Source organism: Eptesicus fuscus, chromosome 14 (assembly GCF_027574615.1).
Source record: "Eptesicus fuscus isolate TK198812 chromosome 14, DD_ASM_mEF_20220401, whole genome shotgun sequence".
NCBI classification, from domain to species: Eukaryota; Metazoa; Chordata; class Mammalia; order Chiroptera; family Vespertilionidae; genus Eptesicus; species Eptesicus fuscus.
Window position 1 is genome coordinate 18858795 of NC_072486.1, and position 13431 is coordinate 18872225.

At 34.2% G+C, this 13431-nt stretch overlaps 1 protein-coding gene across 1 annotated transcript in view; it reads left to right on the forward strand.

The window, feature by feature from the left end:
* The window catches only part of AGMO (alkylglycerol monooxygenase), a 283516-nt gene that overhangs the window by 194924 nt on the left and 75161 nt on the right, over window positions 1-13431 (forward strand). The gene's annotated exons all lie outside the window — the stretch shown is intronic.

Below are 13431 nucleotides of genomic sequence, written 5' to 3' on the forward strand. Positions count from 1 at the left end.
TTACAATTAAGAAATTTATGAAAAATTATGTGATGATTTTTTACTCTGTTTACTCTATGGATGTAGTTGAGGACATTGTTCATTATGGTACTCTTTATGAAGGAGGCTTTATCTGTTCTTAGTGACAGCTATAGTTGTTACTCATTTATATCTCTCTTAAGTATGTTGATGCCTGTTAATTTTGTAACTAGATCTTATTTTTCTATTTGTGTTGATTGCTAAATAACTCAATCAAATATATTGCAACTATCTACATTTTTCTTTTATCTTCATTTTTAAAATTATATTTTAAAAGATTTGCTACATGTATTAGTTTTCTATTATTGTCATAACAAATGCTTCAAATTTGGTGGCTTAAAACAATACAGATTTATTATTTTACAGCTCTGTATGTCAACAGTCTGGTTAGGCTCAGCTAGTTCTCTGCTCCAAGTCTTATAAGGGCAAAATCAAGGCAGTCTGCTGGGTTCTTTGCAGGAGGCTCTAGGAAAAATGTACTCAAAGCTCTTTCACGTTGTTGAGGAAATCCAGAACGTTGTTGTTGCAGGACTGATGTTCCTATTTCCTTGCTGGCTGTCAAGGCAGGGCTGCTGTTATTGCCAAGAGGCCTCCTTCCAATCCCTGCCTTGAGACCCCTGCGTGTCAAAGCAAGCATTGACATTTCAAATCCTTCTCACACTTGGAATCTCTCTGTGGCTTCCCGGTTCTGCCACATCTTTTTTTTTTTTTTTGTCTTCTGTCTCTAGTCAGAGAAATTTCACTGCTCTTAAAGGCTGAGGTGATTAGATTGTGTCCACCTGAGTAATTCAGGATGATCTTTGTATCTTAAGGTTCAGAACTATAATTATATCTGCAGGGTATATAGTGTTTCTTATTTTCCACAAATATTTTCAGATGTATCTTTTATTTCTTGAAATATGATAAAACGTTATTTTACGATGTATATCTAATAATTTCAGCATGTCTGTTTCAACTTTCTACTGATTGTGTTTTTTCATAGGATGCTTTATTTTCTTGTGAACTTGACTACTTTTATTATATGTTGGTCACTGCCTTTAAAAAATATATATTTAGTGATTCATTAAGGGCTAAACTGAAGGTGACTTCCTCCAGTGAGAATGTATGTTTGCTTTGGCCTGGCAGCTGGAGGTTCTACCTGACCAGTTCTTGATCCTCCTAACTGATATAAACTTGGCTGTACATCTGAGCAATGGTTGGCTTGAGATTACAACATCTTGGGGACATTTTCCCCCCATCTCAGCCCAGGGCCAAAGCAACTTCCTCCCTAGTAGCCTGGTGTTAAAAAGGTAGATAGAATCATTTGGGGTTCCAGATTAATACAGGGAGGGTTTTCTGCCAGAGTCCCCACCTTGCGTGGTTCCTAAATTTTCATCTATTGCCGACTTCACCTATAGTGAAGATGTCAACAATTAAGTCACATTTGAGAGAGCACAGATGTCCTCGGCCCCAAACCTGTTCTTACACTCTCTGAATTCCCGTTTTCCCTCAGACAGTTGGATCTGTAATTCTCTTGTTAGCTCCTCAGTGCTTTTAAACACATTTTATATACGTTTATATATATTTATATTTAATTCTACCATTTTTGGTTTTCATTTTTAGTAGCAGGATTTGTTTAACCCTTTTTGGTAGGCAGAATTATGACCTCTTTAATATGTCCATATTCTAATTCCCAGAACCTGTGTCTACATTATGTTAATGGCAAGGTGAAATTACTAGTAGTGTTGCATTTGGAATTAACATTGCTAATCATCTGATGGGGACATTGTCCTAAATTTTCTGGGTGGGCCCCAGTGTAATCACAAGAGTTTTAATAAGTGAAAGAAGGAAACAGGAGAGTCAGAGTGAGTCAATGTGAGAAGCACTCAAGTGGTTATTACTGGCTTTGAAGGTGGAAGAGTGCCTTAGGCCAAAGAATGTGGGCAGTCTCTAGAAGCTGGAAAAAGCAAGGAAACGGATTCTCCCTTAGAGCCTCCAGAGAGGAAGGCAGCTCTGCCAACATACTTGATTTCAGAACAGTAAGACCCATTTCAGACTTCTGACCTCCAGAACAGTAAAATAATTAATTTATGTTAATATTAAGCTACTAGATTTGTGGTGATTTAGAACAACAGCAATAGGAAAAAATAAAAAATAATATGCTCTGTCGTATGAAAAATAGAAGCTCCCCATCATTTTATGAATTGTGTTTAAATATTAAAAATATGAAAACAACAATAGTTGCTATCACCATATTTCTGGTTACTTTACACATTCAATATTATTTGCAAGATTATAATAGTGAAATAGCATGATAGTAAAGAGAGTAAGGGCCTTTTTGTCTGATCCAGTTTGTTTTGATATTAGTCATTGATGCCTCCTATCTTAAATCTTAATTAGTTTGAAACTAAAAGACAAAAATATTCCAAATGGTTAGTAAATATGCTTATTTCTGGCAAAGTGATAAAAACTGAAATTTTAACTGAACTCCCTTCCTTCAAAGTTGTTATAGCTAAGAATGGAATGGAAATTTTTGCTAAAAATATTATCTTGACATTTTTAGCAAATAGAATCCTAAATAAGCACAGCTTTGATCATTTACTACATGTGAGTTTTTGTGAGAGATTTTACATTTGTTTAAATAACATTACTGAATCAAATTATTCTTTAAATTAAAACCAAACTTGATCTATTTAAAGTGTGCCAAGTTACTCAGTCTTACTGCTATGTGTTTGCTCATAGCAGCTGCTAATCCTAAAAGGACTGGCAAGGATCATTGAGGAGCTTGGGGATGGGATTCCATGACAAACCATGATGGGCAAAGATTTCCTTCCAGAGAGCATATGATATGTATTTTTCATCATAAAATTTACATGGAACTGAAGGAATTTAGATGTGTATAGTGTTGATTTGGAAACCTGCAAAGATGAAATCTGGAGAATTAGAGCTCACTTTGGCTGATCCTGAAGCTAATATACTTTCCAATGGGTAGTAATGTTTATTAAAAATATGGAACAGCCCTAACTGGTTTGGCTCAGTGGATAGAGCATCGGCCTGCAGACTGAAAGGTCCCAGGTTTGATTCTGGTCAAGGGCATGTACCTTGGTTGCAGGCACATCCTCAGTATGAGGTGTGCAGGAGGCAGCTGATCGATGTTTCTCTCCCATCGATGTTTCTGACTCTCTATCCCTCTCCTTTCCTCTCTGTAAAAAATCAATAAAATATATTTTAAAAATATATATGAGACAATGTTTATTAAATAGAATGATGAACACTGATTGGGGGACCTTATTCAAGTCAATTAGTCCTTTTGTTTTATTTGTATTAATCTATAAAAGAATAAGAGCCAGGGTCCATAATGTCCAAAATGACTGAACAGATAACCAAATGCCAGGCTGCACGCGCAGCAGGCTTGGGTGGGCGGGGACTTCCTCTGTGGGGTGATTAATCATGAGGCTCCCAGACTGCGAGAGGGCACAGGCCAGGCTGAAGGACCCCTCCCCCGAGTGCACGAATTTCATGCACTGGGCCTCTAGTAAATATAATAATAATTAATAGTCTCTAACATTCTATTTTATAAAGGGTGTACACACACAAACACACATATACACACATATACATGCATGCATAATATTAATTTATATAAAATATAGCAATAAATAAGGACCCTCCTATAACATTCTGAATATTTTTTATGATAAAATTCAATAAAAAAACACTTGAGTTACAATGGCTAGATGAATTCTTATGTTGGAGGAAAGAAATGAAAAAAGTTACATCTCATTGTGGCTAGGACAGTGAACTTCAAAGTTGCCTTAGTTTCCTCTCACCCATAAAGTTTATTTTATAATTATTTTGGTAGAATTGCAGATCATCACTATTACAGAACAATGTTTAGAAAGTATGAAGCATTTCCCCTCTGTTGATCATTGGTACCCACTCAAATATTTGGAGATGTTCTCCTATGGAAAAACTGTTGGCTCTACTCATCTTGCCTGCCTGTAAAAGAGCTCAAGGGAGGATAATGATGATTCTTCATAATGTGTGCCTGTAGTTGCAATTAACATGTTCCCCAAAGGATTTTTAGCAATGCTTGTCATTCAATAATAGACCATGTCTCTTTTTTACTGAGCTTATGGTAAATCACTGCTTGAAGGGACTATTGCTTTTGGACTATAGTCACTCTGCTTGATGTGACTATTTCAACTAGTGATTTTAGCCCAATACCTGGGATAATGGAATGTGTAGTAAAGCTGCTTAAAATTAAGACATAGTAAGCTTAGTGCAGGGGAATAAGGTATAAGTTTCCACTTATAAAATCAATTAGTCATGGGGATATAATGTACAGCATTGGGAATATATTCAATAATATAATGACTGTATATGGTGTCAGATGGCTACTACTAGACTTATTGTGGTGGTCATGTTAGGTAGGCAAATGTTAAGTAACTATGTTGTACATCAGAAATTAATATAACATTGTAAAATAACTATATTTTAATAAAAAAGAAATAGTAAGCTTTTAAGTTGTGAATTTAAGCTAAATCATTTGACCAACCACAAGTTAATGATATTGAAATCAATATTACTTGAATTGAATATCATTTTACCACATACTGACTGAAAGATTTTGGATAAATTACTTAAATGTTGTGACACTGTATTTTATCCACAAAATATTAAAAAACAATCATTGCCTACTTCCAACAGTTATGTGAAAGCTTTTGTAACTATAAGGCATATCCTAATAGTTACTGTATTCTCATTTAAAGTGATATAATAATATGGTTATCAACAGATACAAGAGCATCAAAGGGCTTTGCTTAACAGAGAAGTATTGATGGGATTTTATTTGTTGAACATGTCGACTTATAATTTGGAAAGCTCTGATGAAAATGAATTTAAAGACAAAAATTTGCCCTTAAGAAGCTTATAGTAAATTGATATGTGCAAATGGAAAATATTACTCTGTATAGTGAACAACTCTATGAGTAGATATGAAGTGGATGCTGCAAGAGTGTAGAAAAAGAAATATCCAATCTTGCTTGCTAATTTAGAAAGGGCTTCTCAAATGAGGTACGCTTGATCAGAGGGTTAAAGAAGAAGAATGAGAGAAAAGTAAGCAGCCCCAGCTTGCGTGGCTCAGTTGGTTAGGTGTCCTCTGTGCACTGAAAGGTGGCTGGCTTGATTCCCAACTGGGGCACATGCCTAGGTTGTGGGTTCTATCCCTGGTCGGAGTGCAGGCCTGGGTGTAAGCAAGAGCAACTGATCAGTGATTTTCTCTCTCCCTCTCCCTTGCTCTTTAATGTCAATAAAAATGTATTTTAAAAAATTAAGTAGGAGAGGGGGAGTAGGAAAAAAGCCCGTGCCAATTTATAGCCAGTTAGGGAGCAACAAATGGCTTGGAGTGGCGTATGCATGTGGAAGAAGTGAAGGGGATATGATTAGTAAGGGACATACATGCAGGACAAGCAGGATTTACCCCACTTTGTAGTTAAGAGAACTAAAATTCTTTGAAAAGAGAAGTGACATGGACAGATTCAGTCTTTTGGATGATGTTTCTGGCAGTGAGAAAAAAAGACAAGCAAGACTGGAGGCATTAGATCTTCTGGAGAAATTCTAGGTAGTTAGGGACAAATTTAAATTGGGGACAGATTTAGAAAGTAGGGACAAATTTAAGTTGGGACTAATGAGAGATTTAAGAAATAAACTATTAGGCTTGTTTACTGACTGATCAGAGGTTGGGGATGAATGAGGGAAGAATTTGCCATAAACTTCTAAATTTCTGGATTGGTGAGCTCATGCTTTCATTGAGATTGGGACCTTAAAAGTAAAGATTTGAAGATAGAGACACTGAATTTATTTGTTGATACATTTATACTGGGGTATCTATGAAATACCTGAACCTCAGGAGGTCTGAAATTCAGGATAATAGGTCAGGCCTGGAGTTGTAGATTTTGGGTATCAATTTAAAGGGGTAATTGCAACCATCTGCATAAAAACAATCAACTTGGGGATTTTTTTATTCTTCATTTTGATGCAATTATCTGATTAGGTAATTTATAATGTCTCCTTCCCATAAGTTTTATAAAACAAAAAAGTCTAGTATAAGTTAGTGATTTATTTTGAAACATCCACATTAGTTTCAGAATAAGTAAATTAACACTGATACTATTGGATTTTAAATTGATTTGTCCATCTAAGAAAACAAGTGCTATATCAGCACTGTCACTATCACTTGTCGATTAAATTTCTGAATTATAAACAATGGTATGCTTGTTTTAACTTTTTACCATGTGATATATTGTTGATTCATATAAATGGATTTGGTTGGAAGACATGTCAAACAAGAATTCCCACATGGTAAGGTCCAGAGCAATCTGTCATGATGAAATATAAATTATGTCTTTCTCTCTCACAAGACTATTAGAATTAGGTGACTAGGCTAGACATTAGTTGTAGTGTCTGAATCGCATTACTACTCACTACTACCAGTAGATTTGTCTTATTAGTGATGGAAGAAGTGTATAATTAAAATTGGAAATTATTACATTTTTCCTTTGGAGTTTGTTTTTTCCTTTTCCAACTTCATCATTATTTCATTATTGAATAACTTTAAACATAAACACATATGGATTTTAATATAGAAACTCCCCCAAATTTGATGTTATGACTTTTTTTTCTCATGATTTTAACTTACGCATTTAGAAATGGTGAACTATTTTATATAAATACTTCATTGTTTTTGTTATGATTATAACTTATTTTAAACATTTATATATCAGATATGTATATTATGTTTCTCCACTAGCCCTTTCTAGTGTGACAAATGCAGCATAATAAAGTAGAAATCTTAGTTTTGGGACATACTGTTCAGCCTATAAGAATTAATACAATCTAAAATAGTAAATGAAAATTTAAATTGTGATCATTCTAAACATTATAATCTAACCATTTGAAGGATTAGCAATACTTAACAGTGTCATAAATCATATGAACTTCTTAGAAAAGTGACAAAAATTGCTGTATTTTATAATGCTATTTTTGCAGTCATACTCTGTTATAAATAAATTTGGGCTCCAGGCCAAGGAGAACTTTGGAGAACTTTTAAGTTTGAGAGACTGTCTCACAGCTGGAAAGCACCCCAATGTGGATTGATCACAGAAGAATATGTTTTTCATTATCCAGCTCTCTATCAAACTATTTCTTGTAGCTTGAAAATAATAAAGATTTTGTAAGCCTCAAGAGGTCTTTTTTGATCCATGAATGAAGTTACCCTGGATTCATATAACTAAAATCTGACTTCCTTTTAGCCATTGAAATTCAAAACCCTTCCATTTATTAGTGTGGAATAAGAAAATTCTTTTAAAAATGTCAAAAACTTTGCATTTTAATGAAGTTAATGTCAATGCATAGCAAAAGTTTTTATTCCATTTAAGGTAAATACAATATGATGTGAAAGGAAATGTTAGCATGATTAATGGAGGTGGGTTAATTACCACAGAATATTAGAGAATTCATTCAGGTAGCCTTCAATTTATTTTTTACAGTGTTCTTTAAACAGAAGTTACACTTTTCTCCTTTTACTTATCACAAATACATTTTTATTTGTATTCCATTATTTAATTTATGAATTTTAAGAAAAAATAATGTATCTGATTATTTATGTGCCCTTCTAGCGCAGTGGTCGGCAAACTCGTTAGTCAACAGAGCCAAATATCAACAGTACAACAATTGAAATTTATTTTGAGAGCCAAATTTTTTAAACTTAAACTTCTTCTAACGCCACTTCTTCAAAATAGACTCACCCAGGCCATGGTATTTTGTGGAAGAGCCTCACTCAAGGGGCCAAAGAGCCGCATGTGGCTCGCGAGCCACAGTTTGCCGACCACGGTTCTAGCCCATTCATGAATCCATAATGCCATCTTACCTATGATGCATTGTACATTCTTAGTACCTTTTGTAGAGGAAACCAAGTTTAATTTATAGAATCTTCTATATAACTTTCCTACACTCCCGTCTCCATTTACAATAAGACAGTGGAAAAACTGAGTTGTTGTATATAACTGTGGCACCCTAGTAAATTAGTAGCATATCTAAAGTAAAATCCAAATCACGATTCCAAATTCTGGATCACATATATATCCAGGATATATGTACAGGAATATAATTTTCCTCATAGAATAATTGGGAATTTTTATTAAGAATTGTTTGGCCAAAACCGGTTTGGCTCAGTGGATAGAGTGTCAGCCTGCGGACTGAAGGGTCCCAGGTTTGATTCCGGTCGGGGGCATGTACCTTGGTTGCGGGCACATCCCCAGTAAGGGGGTGTGCAGGAGGCAGCTGATCGGTGTTTCTCTCTCATCAATGTTTCTAACTCTATCCCTCTCCCTTCCTCTCTGTAAAAAAATCAATAAAATATATATATATAAAAAAAAAAAAGCAAGAGGGTTCCCTTTTGGAAAAAAAAAAGAAAAAAAAAAAGAATTGTTTGCTCTAATCATCTGAGTCAAAAGGAAATAACTATAGAATCATACGGTTTTAAAAGTGGTACAATCACCCATATTGCCAGGTAAGAAATAAAGGATGCAAAGTGTTGAACTTTGATCATTCATGTTTCACCAATGAACCCAAACACGCAAGAAATGCTTGACTCAAATTGCTTACAATAAGTGCCAGTCCTCATTTTTCATATCAAGGAGAGATGGGGATTTGGAGAGATATTTAAAATCTGCAGATAATTTTCAAATCTTATTTTAGACATTATTTTTTACTTCCTGTCCTATCAACTTTGTTTTACCAGATTTTCAAACAGAATTGCCTTCTCCTTGCCCCTGCCTGCCCTCTTGTGGGGAGCAGCAGGAGGATTAAAGAAAAGGGGGGAAAGACACAAGGCAGAACATCCATGGTGAGATGAATACATTCTTAAGATAGGTGTAACCACATGTCACTAGACAAGAACGCCTAATAAGAATTCATGTATTTCAAAAAAAATGCCCTATTTTTGATATTAAATTTATTTTTAACTACTGAATGTCAGCTGGCTCACTCTGCTTGAAGATTGCAGGAGGGAATCCCAGAGGAAAGGATAAGCAACAGGAAATAATTATCCAATGGGCTTTCCAGGGTTTAACTAAATCATTGGCCAGCGTTGACTTTCTTATTAAATGTTGGTGCTCTTTGTCACAGAGTGGCAATGCTTCATATTTTCATGAGAATATTTTGTGTGGAGATGGAAGAAGATATATCACTTCCCAGGTAGTATAAATTACTTGATTAATTGTTTCATCCTAGTTAAGGCAGGCAGCATCTAAAAAAAATCAAAGTTTATGTTTCTTTGGGTCCATTGGACTAGTAAAAACAATTCGGGCAGGGATTGTTGAAAAAGATAAACAGTATCTATAATTATAAATTGGAAATTATTATATTTTAACTTTGGAGTAATTTTATCATTATTTCATTATTGAATAACTTCAAACATAAACACATATGGCTTTTAATATAGAAACTCCCCCAAATTTGATGTTATGACTTTTATTTCTCATGACTGAATAAATAAGATTTTTGTTATAAAATGGCCAGGAAAAGCTCAAATTCTTCAATTGTAAACTCTCCCCTATCTTTCCATAATAAAACTGATGTGGCAAACACTAAGTTGTCACTATTTAACAACATAATTGAGAACTCAAAATTGTTCAGTTTTCCTTATATCAATAGGTTTGAGATTGTACCCAAAATGTCTGTCCTTATTTGGCCTCGTGCCCCAGTTCAACTTCTTCCTTCCACAGCTGTTCTCTGGGTGCATTCTTACTTAAATAATGGGGCTCTGTGGAGGAGACCTCAGGGGGATTGAGGGAATAGAAAGTGCTGTTAAAAACAAAGGGATGAAAGAATCTTTGAAAGATAGGAGTTTATGTAGGTCAAGACATTTAAGTTTTCTCCTATTAATATTGTAATATGAGTATTTTTCATTGCTTTATCAGCGAGCCCAATTATTTAATAGAATAAAAGTATTCTGAGGATACTGTCAAGTATTAAATAAGAGTGTTGACTTGGTATTATTTACTGTAAAAGGACTGTAAGTAGGACTCACATAAATTGATGTTTTAGACTTGGGTCTAAGAATTCATAGAAAATAATGTTAGATGTTTTGAGCTGTTAGAAACATGCCTATGGGCCTGTTCTCTTCTTCCAGGTAAATACTATTATTTTATTTTATTTTTTATTTTTTTTTTTTTATTTTTCCTTCAATTTTTTTTATTAAGGTATTATATGTGTACATATCTTACAATTGCCACCCCCCACCCCACTCCCATATATGCCCTCACCCCCCAGAGTTTTGCATCCATTGGTTATGCTTATATGCATGTATACAAGTCCTATTATTTTAATGTTAAATGGAAAAGAGTATCAGAAAAAAATAATTGATCCCCACAATTAAACAAGTAATTAAAAAGCTCTGTGTGTGTGTGTACCTGTGGATCTATTTGAGTATATAGGAGCATATGTACACATAAACTTACATTTATTTTTTTCTTTTCTACCTACCATTTGTAAACGGCAGGGCCAACAACATGAGATTCTATTTTTTCCATAGCCTGCATCAAGTTCCACATACCCCACTTCTTTCTTCTGCTTTTCAGCACTTTCATATCCCTCACATTCTTTTATGGCAGAGCACAACTCTCTCACTTTTCCTAACAAGAAACACACATTGCATTTAAACAGACGAGGTTATCCCCATGCTCGCGTCACAGGTCAAGCAAGATCACTTACAATTTTTAGGGGGTCACCTCTTCTCACTGGGTGGGATATGACCTTTTTCCTTTTCATAGAAAAGAAACCACCCCAGATGTTCACCACTCCTTCTCCTTTTTTTCCCATGCTCTTCCTCATTTGCTGCCAAAAACACATACTTAAACATCGTTCATCTTGCTTATCTTTCACTAGGTTGACAAAAGTTTTATCTTCATTTCTATCTAATTTGTTCTAAAGTAAAAATAAACAAAAACACCAACTGTGGTTTAGAATAAACTTTAGATCACAGATATTCATTATTTTAATTTGAATATAAAATTCTGGAAACTCCTTGATAATTTCAGTATATTATAATGTCATTATGAAGATGCACCTCTCTGTGTGTCTGTGTTGCCACTTTAATGTCACCCAGGCACTCTTCTCAGAACCACCTGCACGTTGAGCTGTCTTTTGGGGCATAGCTCTGAGAATACTATTTCTTCTGTTCTTCCTCTGTGGATTGTTCTTACTGTTTCTTCATTGGTTATTATAGATAATTGGTTTATTTTGAGGGCCTTCATATTTTCTCATCTAATACATCCAAGTTTGCAAGGGTTTTGTACTGATTGGAAGTATATACACAATACCCCTATTTTTATCTTTCCTAATAGCAGTGATGTCTGCAGAAGTAATTGTTACTATCAATAACAGTTTCATGGCTTGCACTCTTCTTTCTTTATGAAGCTCAGCCCTAGTCGACTGGTTAATTTGGCCCATATTGATTGAAAACATGCTGCATGGAAGGTGTTACTCCAGATCTTATACAGCAATGAACAAAACAAACAAAAAGGCTTCTCTTCATGCAGCTTACAGTCTAGTGAGGATAGACTTTCTAATTGAAAACAGCCAATATATTGGAAAACAAATGTCTGCTCTGTAACCCCTACCAAACTGAGAGCCCTATACCAGTCAGCTTGATTTATGTATTTTTTTATTCTCATTTCCAGTGATTTAAATTTTTAAATAACTTAAAACATTTTCCATCTCTTTTACACCCCTAAATTTGTTTTTATTAAATTCAGGAGTTGGAACAAAATAATACACTTTAAAATAAAGAAATCTGGCAAAGGTACCCCATACCTTTTGTCACCAAACAACTTTTATTACAGAACATTAATATCCTATAAAAATTCATAACCAATATGATTTTTTTAAAGAAAGTCCACTATCTAATATTTTGGTTAGAAGAACAGTTCTGTAAATTAAAATCACATTTCTCTTGAGATGAAACATTTTCCCAAGGAAAGTTTGTTAATTTCAGAGATGAAAAATTGTTACGAAGACTAAACTAACAGCTATCTTAATTCTAAAATTTTACTCTTAAAAATTCTAATGTTAAGTGGCAATTAATTTATTCAAAGGGCTCAATTAACATTTTCACTGTGAATTATTATAAATTGAAATAAAATGATAGCAAGCATATGTACCCAAAAGACTTTTTTTTTTACCACAACCACTTAATATTTTTAAGTAAACAAAATATTATAAAAAGCCTCGAAGTGATCTCTCTCCATACTCTTCTCTAACACCATTTGTTTCCTTTCAGCTCCAGAAATAACTTCTAGTGTGAACTCTGACTTTCATATCTCCTGCACACTTTTGCCTCTTGCCCCTCTTCCTCTACAATAAAAAAAAATCTTTAAAAAATTAGATTTACTATTGTGTTGGTACAAATACATATATAATTCAGAATGAATGCAGTGTTATATATTAAATATTATTTATTTCTTCAGGTTTTAGAATAAATTAGAATTAAAACATGTTCATGCAATCCGCAAATTACTGTGGCCCCTGGGCACTGTGGCTATTATAGAAGGTAGAGAAGTCAGTTCTTAATTCAGTCTTTATCATTCCTATGCTTTTGCTTATATATTCATCTATAAAGAATTCATCTATAAGGAACACTAAATTTCTACTTGCTGAATTGCTTTTATGTTATCTTAGAGATCTGGTTGCATAGTTTTGATTGTCATGCTCTGGCATTAAAAAAAACACAGTATTTGCCTTAACCTTTTGCACTTGGATGTCGAGTGTGACTCGACACGGTTAGCATCGGTAGCAGCTCATATGTCAAATTGTATTGAATGTATCAATAATTTGAAATATAAAAAAGTCCAAATAAATAAGTTTGTATGAAAAGAAACTCCAGTTTTTTATTCTACTGCCGCACTTTGTAAAATCTGGGGTATTTAAAAAATTAAATCCCTAGTAGAATAAAGGAATCGAGAAAAAAGCAAGCGAGTGCAAAGGGTTAATTTGTGCATTCATTCACTATCGGCATTAAAATTTCTATAAATGACACTTTTAATTTCACTCACGAATACGTACAATCACAGAAACAATAAAAATGTGGCACACATTTCTTAAACATACAGTTGTTTCTTGGAACATAAAAGTTGTTTTCCTGTGCTTTGCAGTGGAAAATTTGTTTCTGTGTGTGCATGTTTAAAACAAAGGAGGAAGAAAGTTAGATTCAACGGACTCCTTAGTGTAACTTGTAATATACTGCAAACTTACACTGAAATGTTGGCATGTTTAGAGACTATTCCCTGGAAAAATGTGCATTTTGCCATGGAGAAAATGTCTACTGCTGCTTGGCTTTAGAGTTCAGTGCCATAATTTGTGTCATTTTTTTTG